We start from the raw sequence: 14643 nt of genomic DNA on the forward strand, positions 1-14643 counted from the left end.
CAATACCAAAAATGTTAACAATGATCCCGACTACGATCCAAAGCAAGACCATTTTTGTAGCGAGTCCTCGTCTGTAGAAGAAGGCTGTATCAGTGATGAAAATAGCGACTGCCTATTCCACACTCCAGCTATGTCTGATAATGAAAGTTTAGTCGAAGAAGATGCATCTGTTTATCAATTAGTGAAGTCTATGGTCGACTACATGGTCACTTCGTCCATAGACATTGCTGAAAACAGTCACGCTAAGATGTACACCAAAAAGGGAACAATTAGAAAGAGAATAAAAAATGAAAAAGTACCTGGCGAAAGAAAAAGCAAAAATTATCATCTGTCTCTAGTGACCACAAAATAAAAAAATCGTGTAATAAAAACACCTGCATGCTGAAGTGTTCCGAGACGAGAAGATATTAATAAGCAGTATTGGGAACTTAACACGCAAGCTCAACGTTTGTTTGTGCACGGTAATGTTAGACAACCAAACAAAAGAAAAAATACTGTTGTAACTGATTCGCGTCGCAAATATTCATACAAATATTATCTATGGCAGTGGTCGCCAACCTGTCGATCGCGAGCTACCGGTAGCTCGCGGAGGCAATTCTGGTAGCTCTCACAACGATTTTAATTTAAAAAATACAAACTGCAAAAATCAGATAAGCTTCCGAAAATTCCACAAAAAAATCTAATTGTCATAATATTAAACATAAACAGCGGCAACGTTGCGGTGAGCGATCTGCCCCTGACGCCGTCAAGCTAGAATCGGCTATTTATAGACCCGACCAGCCGGACCAGCGCGTTAGTGTTCGAGAACGATCTGGATTGCTTTGAACGGGATAAATACGCACGGCGCGGCGACATTGCGCTTAGTTTAAAACTGAACGCGTAACCAACGTCCAGCGGTCCAATATTATGGCAAGCAGTTGAAAGAAGGTAAAGACATACCACTTTCATTCGGAATGGGAATAACAATACTTTTTTACAGAAGTTAAAGATAAAAATGTGTGTTTGTTATGTAATACTTCGGTCTCCGTTGCTAAAAAAGGAAATATTGAGAGACATCATAAAACTGTACATTCTAATTTTGAAAAATCATTCCCACCACATTCTGCCGCCAGATAGGAGAAACTGAAACAGTTAAAAAAACAGTTAATTGGACAACAATTAATATTTTTAAGAACAGTCGACAAAAATAAGGCTGCAACTGAAGCATCGTACCGTGTGTCCCAGATAATTGCACAAAAAAAGAAACCTTATGAAGACGGGAAAATGATAAAACAGGCGTTTTTAGAAGCTGCTGATTCGTTATTTGCCAACTTTAGAAATAAAGACGAGATAGTTTCAGCTATAAAATCTATGCAACTTTCTGCTAATACAGTGATGAGACGTGTACAAGTAATGAGCAATGGTATTTTTTTACAGTTAAGAACTGACTTAGATAACTGTATTAATTTTTCACTTCAACTGGATGAATCAACAGATGTCGTTGACACTGCCCAAATGGCCGTGTTCGTCAGGATGGTTTTTAGTGATTTTACGATTAAAGAAGATCTTTTGAAGTTCATTCCACTGAAAGGACACACTACTGGACAGGAGTTGTTTTCTCATTTAAAAAATATTATTTCTTCCGAGAAAATTCCAATATCGAAAATGGTAGGCTTGACAACCGATGGCGCTCCAGCTATGGTGGGTTGTGATAAGGGTCTGGTGGCTTTATGTCGTAGTTACCACTGCATTATCCATCAGCAAGCATTATGTGGAAATTTCCTGAAACTAAACAACGTTATGAAACTGGTGGTAAAAATTGTGAACAAGATTAGAGCTCAAGCGTTACAAAGAAGATTATTCAGAACCTTGGCCGATGAAGTTGACTGTCAATACGGGGACCTACTCCTTCACTCTAAAGTCCGATGGTTAAGTAGAGGACGGGTGCTGAAACGTTTTAATGATATCCTATCTGGCATAGTTCAATTTTTCAAACAACGCGATGAACCGACTCCGAAACTAGAAAATTCAATCTGGCTTAGAGATTTCGGTTTTCTCGTGGACATTACAGAGAAATTAAACGAACTTAATTTGCAGCTTCAGGGGAGAGACAAAGAACTAGCGGAAATGATTTCTGATATAAAAGCATTTATCAAAAAGCTGGAGTTTTGGGAACAAAACCTAACTAACAGCGATTCCAAGCATTTTCCTATTCTTTCAGAAAAAATATCTCAAAATCCATTAGAACCCTATGACAACAAATATCATGTAGACATAATTTCTACCCTGAAGAGTAAATTCAAAAATCGTTTTAAGGATTTCAATGTAATGGCTTTAGTAGCGCAGTTTGTTGTTTCACCCTTTATGGAAACTGATATCCAGCAGTTTGCAGCTTGTGTTATGCAGAACTTTGGCGAAGACATCGCTGCAACAGAAATGGAAGTCATTGAGTTTCAAAATGATTTAGCCTTAAAATCGTTAGTCTCAAGTACTGAATGTATCTGGCCTATTGTAAGTAAAGACAAATATTCAGTTCTATGCCGTGTTGCCTTAAAAGTGAAAGCATTATTCAGTTCAACCTATTTGTGTGAATCTTCTTTTTCCAATATGAAGTTTATTATGAACAAATATCGCAATTGACTTACAGATGAACATTTGGATAATTGTATTCGAATGGCTGCATCAAATTATACTGCAAACATTAAAAAAATTATCGATGAGTCTGAATGTCAGCCTTCTCATTGAACGTGCTTTTTTATTTTTCAATGTTTATGTTTATGATAGTGCGTTACTTTTTTGTTGTTATTATTAACTATTTTTAAATCATACGTGACATGCCGTTGTGGCTGGATAAAAGTTTGTGTTTATTTTTCAAATGCCTTCGGTACCTACCTTGATAGGTAGGAATGTAGCTATGAACAAGTACGTACTAGTAATATTAGTTATTTTGTTATTAGTTTATTATAAGTACATATGTATTATGTATTACCAGTTAAACAGTAAAATAAATACATATAATAATAGATTAACTTTGAAATATTTCATTTACGTTGCGTTACGTGGCTTCCGTGTGGGTAGCTCGCTGTTTATTCCAAAATTAACAAAGTAGCTCAACACATTGAAGAGGTTGGCGACCACTGATCTATGGGATGCTAACGGATGTGATATGCAAGTGTGTAAAACTTTTTTCCTCGCCACGTTAGGCTATGGACAAAAGTAATGATCGATTTTTGAAAAATATTAGAGGAACTGATAATAATAATGCTATTGTTCCAAAACAAGACCAACGATACCAGCTTTGTTGTTGTTTTATCCTAGACAGATTGCTAACCATACCTAAGAAAAGTCCTGCTTTTTTGGGACTAGGACCCAATTCAACATTTACAGGCTTACTCAAACCGACAAGTAAATATTATCCTAAATTCTAATGCGTTTCTATTATATCTTCTGTTTGTTAGTAATTATTTCTATTGATAATGATTAGAACATCTTTCAATTGATATAATAAATTATTTTCTTCCGTTTTTTTCTGTTCGGATCTTACTAATATTCTAGCTTTATATTGCCCTATATTTCTTTTCCTGTTATATTTATGATTCTATAGCCTTAACTATTTTTATCTTCACACTCTTGAGCCAACCAGTTTATAAACTGATAAATAACATTTATAAATACCATTTCCATAAATTTTACTTTAAATTATGTATTATGTGTTACAAAATATTTAAATGTTGTTGCCACTATACTTTTAAATCCGTAATATAATAATTATTTAACACCAGCTCCCATTTTGAATGGCCTTAGTATGTTTTCGAATTATAGACCAGTTAACTCATTTTCCCTGGAATTTAGTAATGTTTTTTACTACTTAGTTAAAGCGAAAGTACCTACTTACAGTGGTGGCTCGTGGCTTTAGAGACAAGGTCGGCAAGGCATTTTTTATCTCCTCAGATAGGTATACCGTCTAATAAAAAGACATCAATCATCATAGGAGATTTTTTGTTTCTTCTTATAAATTTAGAACCTAAACATGTTTATAAATTAACTCTAGTCTACGTTGTTTGGAAGTAGCAAAATGGGTTATAACGTCATCGTAAAATTTATTAGAGTTTTGGAGAGATTTTAAAAGTTTTTTTCTATTGACATTTGAGACAAGCTTGACATTCTCTCTTGTTTCATGGTGTTTCGACAATAGGTTTTGATTCTTTTGAGACAAGAGAAATCTCGTTCATTTGAGGCAGACGTTGGTGGTAATGAGAGAACTAATGACAATAATTTATTTGTTGTCATTAACAGACAATAATTTATTTTTTTTTGATCAGATAAAAGGCATATATCGAGCACAGTTTAATTTAATCTTGCCCAAGTACTTTCGATCCCTAGATCATCTTCAGGGGCATCTGAAATAAGCCAAGAAACGTTTTTTTATAACTAAAGAAATTGATTAACTTCGATAAAAACTCGAAGTTTATGGTTGATAAAGAGTTTTTATGTGATTAACGTTTATAGACTTACTTCGTCAATTGCGGCCTATCCGACAAGAACAAAATGTTATAAACATATAAATGTACATCACACTACACTACAAAAAGACAAACAAACACTTTAAAATTATTTAAGAAAGGCTACATTATGTGCAGAAGCCGGAGACAGAATGGGTCCCGATCTAACGGAAATGTTGGGGTGTCGTTAATTTTATAGTTATACCATTGACTGTGGGTTCAACTGAACTACTTGGATTACACCCCTTTTATATACTTTGCTTTCAATTTTGATATTCAATTTTTAGTATTTTAATTACATAGTCAGATCTCGTCCTTTCTACATTACAGATAGTGCTTGGTAGACCATTTTATTGTAGTCAACTACCCACTGTCTAATATATTGTTTAGTCCTTTTCTTGCATTCTTACTTTATGTCGATTTCAGTTGCTCTCAAACTAACACCTTAATTATTACAGACAGGTTTGAGTGTGAGATCTGGATTATTCAATCTACTTAAAAAATATTCTATATAATTTTATATTTCATCAGTGACCTCCTATAGTAGTGTCAGTTGGACTTTTGGTCAATACTTAGTTTCATAGAATTTCAAAAGGTGCAGATCACATATCTATGATTGTGACTGCTCATCCAAGCTGTCATTTGTCACATGTCACCCCAACATTTCCGTTAGATCGGGAGCCATTCTGTCTCCGGCTTCTGCACATAATGTAGCCTTTCTTAAATAATTTTAAAGTGTTTGTTTGTCCTTTTGTAGTGTAGTGTGATGTACATTTATATGTTTATGACATTTTGTTCTTGTCGGATAGGCCGCAATTGACGAAGTAAGTCTATAAACGTTAATCACATAAAAACTCTTTATCAACCATAAACTTCGAGTTTTTATCGAAGTTAATCAATTTCTTTAGTTATAAAAAAACGTTTCTTGGCTTATTTCAGATGCCCCTGAAGATGATCTAGGGATCGAAAGTACTTGGGCAAGATTAAATTAATTTGTGCTCGATATATGCCTTTTATCTGATCAAAGTTCATTTATTCGAGCATTCAACCTTATATTTAATAATTTATTTGTAACAGTTTGTTGTAATGAATTGCAGTACATAAAATTATACATATCTTGTAACTTATCCCATCTTCCGAAAATATTTGGATCAGCATATAAAACTTTTAATTTATTTTCTTATTTTATTTCAATAAAGAATGATGGATAATTTTGACTTAACCTGTCTAATAAATATGTTGGAAATTCTTTGGCGTAACTTTTAAATTTTGAATTGTCAAAGAGGTCAAAAATTTGCAAGTCTTCAAAATTCGAAAAACGAGTATCTATTTGCATAATAATAGTATCCAAAATTTCAAAATATACTCGTTTCTCGAGATCTGTTTCTGTGTCATGCTTTTGTCTTTTTTTGGGCGGTTTGGAAATATCAAGCGAGTCCAAAACGTCACTGCGTATACACTGGAAATTACTATCATTACGAAAATCTCTGAGATTTTGCACCAGTTTTGTTATTATATTTTTGGAATGAATAATGTCAGTTAACTGATTTTGAACAACATTGAATATCAAATCGGTTTGGGTAAACACTTTCTTAAAAATATTTAAAAGTATGTTAAAAGAATATTCATTTAACAAAGTTTTTAAAGCGATTGCTTCACGGATCGAGATATCATCACTTTTAAAATCGTCGCATTCAATAATAAAACCAAAAACTTCCAAAAGCTGTTCAGGAAAATCTGCTGCAGTGAAAACTAACCGAGATTTAAAATTCCATCGCGTCTGACAAACTGTTGGCATTTTTTTCAAAACAAACCGTTCTAAAACATTAGTCCGTTTAGGCGAGCTAGAGAAAAATGAAGCAAATCCGATTAAACTGGCAAAAAAAGACGACATTCTTTAATTTTATTACATGTATCCTGCATAAAAACTCTCGGGAGGAACCTGTAACCTCTAGAGAGCACGTCCCCAGGTGGCGGACAGAGGAATGCCCGACCCGGTTTACTGGTGGGTAGGAGGGAAATAAAATACCTTTCGTGGACCAACAGGTAATTCCCCGAATGATTGCCAGTATAAGCAATCCCCCACTTATGACCAACGGCTGCGGGCGAATGAGTTAATAAGAGAAAGGGCACTCTTTTGTCCAAGGGTTGGGAAACTGGTTCTAAAGGCGGATGAATCGAAAAATAGGTCAACGGCGTAAGGATGCAGAAGGCAACGGGGAACCACTGTATTAAAGACTCATAGAGTACCCCTAATACAGTCATGAATGGCAAATGACAAGTAGAGTAAACAAACTTACTGATTAGGGAGCACAGAATCCAAGATCCGGCAGGAGAGGAATAACTGTAGATCACAGGACCTCCCAGGTCGTAAACCAGAGAAATCCCTGTGCACTTAAAACATTGAAAATAGCAACCTGGAATGTCAGAAGTTTATACGCAAGTGGTAAATTAGCGAACGTACTGCTTGAAATGGAAAACCTCCAAATTGATGTTTTGGTATAAGTGACGTACAGTGGCCAGGTTCAGGCAAACAAATTACAAATAATGGAACCATGTACTATTCAGGTAACAACGAGGTCAATCATCGCTATGGTGTTGCTAGCTTAGTTGCAAATTACTCTGTGAGAAGTTTTACTCTTTATTCTGATAGGATCTTATCAATACAACTTCAGTATAAAAAAGGTATAGTGAATTTTATTCAAGTTTATGCTCCTACGGCAGATAAATATGACGACGATATCGAACTATTTTACCACGAGTTGGAACAAGTCTTAAAATCAATGAAAATACATCACACTACAATACTAATGGGCGACTTCAATGCCAAAGTTGGCCAGGGAAGAGTGGATGGATATGTGGGGGAATATGGTCTAGGAAATAGAAATGAACGTGGTGACCGTTTGATACAATTTTGCCAGACGGAAGATTTGTAATAGCTACTACACTTTTTAAGCTACCAAAAAGAAGATTGTATACATGGAAATCTCCCGGTGATACAACGAATAGAATAATCCGAAATCAAATTGACTTTTTCCTCATTAGACAAAATTTCGTAATTCTATACTGTCTGCCAAAACTTACCCTGGAGCAGACATCGGTTCAGACCATAACCCCATAGTAGTCACATTACGAACCAAATTGAAACTGGTTAAAAAACCCACACAAAGTAGAATTGATATTAAAAGATTAAGGGATCCACAAACAAAGAAACAAACTGTAAAAACTCTTACTGAAAATGTACGTAATGCCCAAGAACTGAATAAAAGTAGTTATAACATTGATCAGAAATGGGAAAATATAAAAGTAGGTAGCAATAATTAAAACAGCAAATGAAAACTTAAAACCAAAGAAAAGAAAACATAAAGACTGGATGACTAAAGAAATACTACTATTAATAAATGAAAGAAAATCATTCAAAACAAAAAATCCAATTAAACATAATGAAACTGATCGATTAATTAAAAAGAGAATAAAAGAAGCTAAGGAAAAAATGTTACATAAGCAGTACCAAGAACTAAAAGAAATTGAGAAAAATATGACTTTTTTAATATGCATAAAAGAATTAGAGAATTAACAGGAATGAGAAAAACACTTCAAACTAGGCAACTAAGAGATGAAAGTGGTGCACTTATAACAGATATAAACCAAAAAATGCAGAGATGGACACAATATATAGCACAACTTTTTGAAGACAAAGAGAGAACAGAAGCACCAAAAGAATTTAATGATGATACTGGGCCTGACATTGTACGAGAAGAAATTGAATATGCAATGAAATAAGCTAAAGGTGGTAAATCTCCCGGGCTTAATTAAGTTCGTATCGAATTACTCAAAATTGTGAATACTGAATCTATTGATCTTCTTTTGGATCTATTCAATACCATATATAAAACAGGTATAATACCTAAAGAATGGCTCCAATCAATATTCATACTGCTACCCAAAAAAGCCAATGCAAAGGAGTGCAATGAACATCGCACCATAGCCTTAATGAGTCATGTCTTGAAAATTGTTTTTAAAAGTAATTCACAATAGAATACATAAGAAATTAGATGAAGGCATAAGTAATACACAAATGGGATTTAGGAAAGGACTGGGAACACGAGATGCACTGTTTGCAGTAAGTGTTCTTTCGCAGAGATGCTTAGATATAAATCAGGAAGTATATGCCTGTTTCATTGATTTTGAGAAGGCATTTGACAGAGTACAGCATAACCGGTTTAAAGAAATTTTATTAAATAAAAACATAGACAGTAGAGACATTAGAATCGTATGTAACCTCTATTGGAACCAAACAGCAAAAGTGAAAGTTGAAAATGAACTGACCGGGGATATCCAGATTCGCCGTGGGGTCCGCCAAGGGTGTATTTTATCACCCTTATTATTCAATTTATACAGTGAAGCCATCTCAGAATTAGCGCTTGCCGAGGTCAGTGAGGGCCTTATAATAAACGGTGAGCCACTTAATAACATAAGATATGCTGACGACACCGTCCTTCTGGCAGGAACACTAGGAGAACTGAATTTATATTGCAACGATTATGGACTAAAAATAAATTTGAAGAAAACCAAGTTCATGGTATTTACAAAAGCACAAAACATCAAAGTTAAGCTAGTACTAGATAATACAGAAATTGAACAAATATCTTCGTACAAATACCTTGGAGCATGGATCACAGAAGATACTGATCAGACAAAAGAAATAAGATGTCGCATTGAAATTGCACGGTCAACTTTTAATAAAATGAGAAAACTTTTTTGTAATCGCGATATCAATATATCGCTCCGAATAAGAATGCTTCGATGTTATATTTTCTCTACCCTTTTGTATGGGGTTGAAGTTTGGATACTTAAAAAATCCAACATTAAAAACCTAGAAGCATTCGAAATGTGGTGTTACCGACGTATTTTGAAAATATCATGGATGGATCGCAAAACAAACGAACAAGTTCTCGAACAACTAGGAAAACAATGCGAAGTTTTAACTTTCATAAAAATCAGGAAATTAGAATACTTGGGGCACATCATGAGAGGTGAAAAATACGAACTACTAAGGAATATAATGCAGGGAAAAATCAAAGGTAGAAGAAGCGTAGGAAGACGTAAAATCTCGTGGCTACGCAATCTCCGTGAATGGTTTGGATGCAGTTCAATTGAACTATTCAGGCACGTAACCAACAAAATTATAGTTGCCAGAACTTGAAGAAGAAGATCCTGCAAAACTAAATTCATTCTATGCGCATGACAGTGAGTAATGTATTTTTGCATCAAAAGTCTTAAAATAGAAGAACTGCAGAAAAATAATGAATTTGGATTATATATTAACAATTTACTAAAATATTACATAGGTTAATACTTTCAACGTTTTATCTAATGGATTTAAATTAATCTAAGTGAATTCACTATTCAAATTCCATTTAAAATATTCGTATTTATTATGTTAACTGTTTTTTATTACGAGATGGCAGCAGAATTTAATTATAATTTTTAATTATCTAGTAGTTTTAATTTAACATTTTATCTGAAAGCTCTCTGCAACCATTGGAATTAACTCAATAATAAGACTATTCAGTTAACTTAACAAAAGGCATTAATATCTTCAGCGCTAGAAATTAAAATCTTATAACAGAACACTCGAACACTCGACCAGTTAAATAAACCGAAGGAGAAAAGGAAGTTTGAAAGTTTATCTTTATCCTTGTCCTTGGATAGAGGTAGATATTGATCCGTCCTAAAAGTTAGATTTGGCCCATTTTGTGACATTCTCTCTAATATGAAATGAAGCGTGGAATAAAGCATACAAAGGGAACTTTACATTGATTTCAAACAAATCGCATAGCTTTTGTTATTTTATTTCGTGTTCTGGAGAAATATCAATGCCTCAATATTTAGGTCCGCTTTACTATATGATAAGGTACAATAAATTCAGGTACACTTTAACAAATAGACATATACTAAAAAATATATAAACAATCACAGACCAAAGTACGGAGAAAAATAACAAAAAATTGAGTAGCCATGGAAGAGGAAATGTGTCGGTTCGCTATATTTACGCGGGTTTCGGATCAAAAATTTTATTGTAAGTACCCAGTTTTAATTACCTGCTCTTTGGGGAAATATCAACTGGTCAAATGAAATGAAAACTAATCCATAACTTTTTTTAATTAAATAATAATGGAAAATCTTTTATATAATTGACAGTATAATAAGGAGAATTACTTCATTAATGGAGTCTAATGTGGCTAATATAAACCTAATAATAATTTTATATTACACTTCACACAGAAAATATGGTCTATGTATATTTGTTCCATGGAGAGAATTTCTAATGAAAAATAAAAAAAATTAACTTGCCAACAAAAATGAAAATCAGTCATTATCATCAAAAATATCATAATCGTCATCATCATCACTGTCATCACCATTCATTGTTATTATGATTGGACTTATTTCATTTATTTTATTTTCACGACTCCACCAATCTTCTATTAGTTTCTCGCACTTGAATATACAGTTGCACCACACTTCTGGAGTTACAATTGAAAGTGCCTTTCGCCAAGTTTCCCGAACTACGTCGTCGCTATAACCGTTAGGCCCAATATGGTTGTCATAATATTGTTTTGCTATTCCCCATATATATTCGATGGGATTAAACTGGCAATGATACGGTGGCAGACGTAAAACTTGATGACCGTAACTTTCACTAATCTGATCCACAACAAAGGTTTTTGGTTTTGCGTGGATATTTGCCAAGCGTAATAATTCTGATTTTAAAATATGTTGTGTAAATGGTATATGTTCCTTTGTCAACCATTCTTTAATTTTATTAACAGTCCAAGAATTCGTTGGACTTTTGTTTAATACTTCAGAATGGTAAGGTGCATTGTCTAAAATAATTACGCTGGGCTCACTTAAACCTGGGAGAAGTTTTTCATGTAACCATTTTACAAACATTTCTGTGTTCATATTATCGTGATAGTCACTTGATTTTGATTTAGATGAAAATATTAAATCAGCACCTTCTATAAAACCCGATTTCCCTCCTGCATGTAAAATTATGTGTCGCTTCCCTTCTCCATCAGTATGTTTGATAGACTTTACGTTATCATCTTGCCATAATATCTTGGTTGCACCCCTAGAAAATATCCATGTTTCGTCTAAATATATAAAATTTGCCCTTTCTTCTTTTAATTTAGAATATTTTCTTAGAAAGTTAATTCTTTTACAACATAACTTCTTTCACAAAGGGCTTTTCTGTTATCCTCCTTTTGAAATTTGAAACCTAAATTATGTATCACTTGCCATAGACTTGTTCTGCCAATTTCGTCAAATTTTCTATCTTTTAATTCCGAGAGAATTGTATTTAAGGTCACATGTTCCTTGTTGGCTCGCATTCGATAAATGGTATCACGAATTTCAAATTTTTTTCCATCTGGAATATCTTTAGTTTTCAATGATAGGCGAGTTTTTCGGTGATCTTCTTTCGGCCGTTCATTATTGCGATTTTGTAATACTCCTCTTAGTTTGGTTTCACTAATTCCTAGAGCATCACATACGCGTTGTTGAACAGACATTACCGATTTTAAAGGACCGCCATTTTCTTTTTCATCCGTAAAATACTTATGTACACTACAAATTAGACTATATACATCTAACACACGTCTAGACATTTTTAAATATTTCCACCAAACATACAATGTCAACACTGGCAAAGAATCAATTCAACTGCAATATTGTAACAAATTTATACCTACCCTAATGTTATTTTAATGTATATTAAAATATCACCATTAATGCAGTTTTTACCTAATTTTCTCGGAAGTCGTTTACTGCAACTGGTTATCAATGAGTCATTAGCATAATTTTGTTAATCCGAAACCCGCATAAATATAGCGAACCGACTATACTAAATGCCCTCAGAGGTGCAAAAATATCGGAAAGTTGGAGGTTGTAACGTTCTAAACGTCAGATGTTTTTTTAGTTTTATTCTAATAATTATTATATTTCAATTTTTTGACAGAATGTAACGAGCCACCTTTACATTTAAGACGTCTATTTTTGCCAGAAAAATTTATTCTTAAATGCCAGTTTAATAAATAAACCAGCTTATTACAAAAAATATCTTGTCTCTCTGTTAAAAATCTAATAAACAAATGGTGGTCAAATAAAACTCTCCAACTCTAGCTGTTGCTTCTCCCAGTTTATCACAATATTCATTCAATGGAGAAGGGATTCCATTCTTTGGCCCCAATTATGACTCACTATATGAATATGAACCTGCTGTAGTAATTCCTTCATCTATTTCAATTGTTCACGAAGATTTAGTAGTACAAAACAAGCTGGAAGACTGTAACCATTCTTGTAAAATTATACCGATGGCTCAAAATCGCCTGCTGGTGTTGGCTGTGCCATTTACATAGACAATGTTCAAGATTATTTTCAGTATAAATTAAAATCAGATTGCTCACTATTTACAGCTGAATTGGTAGCCATTGTCAAGACGTTGGATTGGATAATTAATAGCACATTATATTTCGAACGATATATAATTTTATCTGACCCACAGTCCGTCCTCCTCTAGTGTGGATTCTAGTGCTGGCAGATATATCTCTGGCACAACTTTCTCCAAGATTTCTGTATGTTTCCCAGTTTACAAATTATTTAGCTTTATTTGATAGCCTCCTTACTTCTTAGTTTTTCAGGTTTTCTGCTCCACCAAGGCGTTTTTCTGTTATTTGTCTTGATTTAGATTGGGCATTTCTCCTGGTATGATATAAGAATTGCTTCCTGATTCGATCATTCGCATCTTCAATATCTAAACATGCTTTTATGTTACTAATTGAATTTCCTAACTTTGCTCCCAAATCCTTCAATATCCTTCCCAAATTTTCCACTTCGGATTCCCGTAACTAACTAATTGTGGTTAACTTGTATGCAAGGTAAAGTCAATGTGTCAATGATCCTAGCTTAGTGGCTATTTCGACATATTAACAATTTTATTACTAATTTGTTCAGTACGTATAGTTATATCAATAACAAAATCCACAAGGAAAATAATTCCTGCAGCTGGCTGTATACCACGTATCACAAAACGAGGTTAATCTTTGTATATGGGTATATTTTATAAAAGCCCTAAGGGCTACATTAAAAACACGAACGTTTTCGGAACAACAGTTCCATCATCAGGTTAAAATACCTAAAATAAGTATAAACCATTTAATTAAAGCAAACGTGGTTTAAAATTTTGCCTAAGGTTAAAAAAGCAAAATGGTTATACTTACAGGTTACCATGCCTGAGCCACCAAAATATTTGGGTAAAAACCCTTTAAAATATATTATGTTACCAAAGATTGTACATGATGTTGATAATATTATTTGATGTTTAATATTTTAATTAAATTTTACTTCAGGTAACATACACCCATGCTTTAAGTGAGTTCCAGTGTCCGGAGAGTAAACCTCTTCAAACGGACTTCAGCTGGTAACTGATTGACAAGATACCCATGAACGGTGTCAAAAACAAAATTTCAATGTACCATGAAACAATATTAGTTAAACATAGCATTACTACAGCCAAAAGATTCAAAACTTTGATGATGTTAAAATGATAACAGCAATCCAGGTGTTGGGATTTAAAATTTTTTTTAATTATTTAATATTGGATATAAAAGATGTAAAATTACTGATGTTGTTAAAGGTCATGTTTAAGAGAATGACGTATGCATTAGGCAGCTTATGTTACTCTTTGTCGTATGGAGTGTGGTCTAAAAAGTGTAATTTGTGACAAATTAGCTTAAATATATGGAATTGTAATTTTATGTTGCTCACATCTAGGACAAGGAAAATTGAATAGTATATATTTGTAGCTAATGTAAGACTTCGTATTTAAATGAAATTGTTTAATACTGCTCGTATGGCAAAAAAGGTTTAACATAAGTGAGTCCAATAGATTGAGAAAAGGGATTAAAAATCTTCCGGCTGAAGGAATTAAAGTTATAACATATGAAATTAATTTAAAATTGAAAAGGCTGAGCTCCTCAGAGACTTGATAAGAATAAAAGTAAAGGAAATGACTAAAGAATAAAGGAGAGGGGGTTAAAGGAAAATAAATTAGTTAATCAACAAATTAGAGATAATAGAGGTCCTTCATGCTTAAAGC

This window comes from Diabrotica undecimpunctata, chromosome 7, assembly GCF_040954645.1.
Source record: "Diabrotica undecimpunctata isolate CICGRU chromosome 7, icDiaUnde3, whole genome shotgun sequence".
Taxonomy (NCBI): domain Eukaryota; kingdom Metazoa; phylum Arthropoda; class Insecta; order Coleoptera; family Chrysomelidae; genus Diabrotica; species Diabrotica undecimpunctata.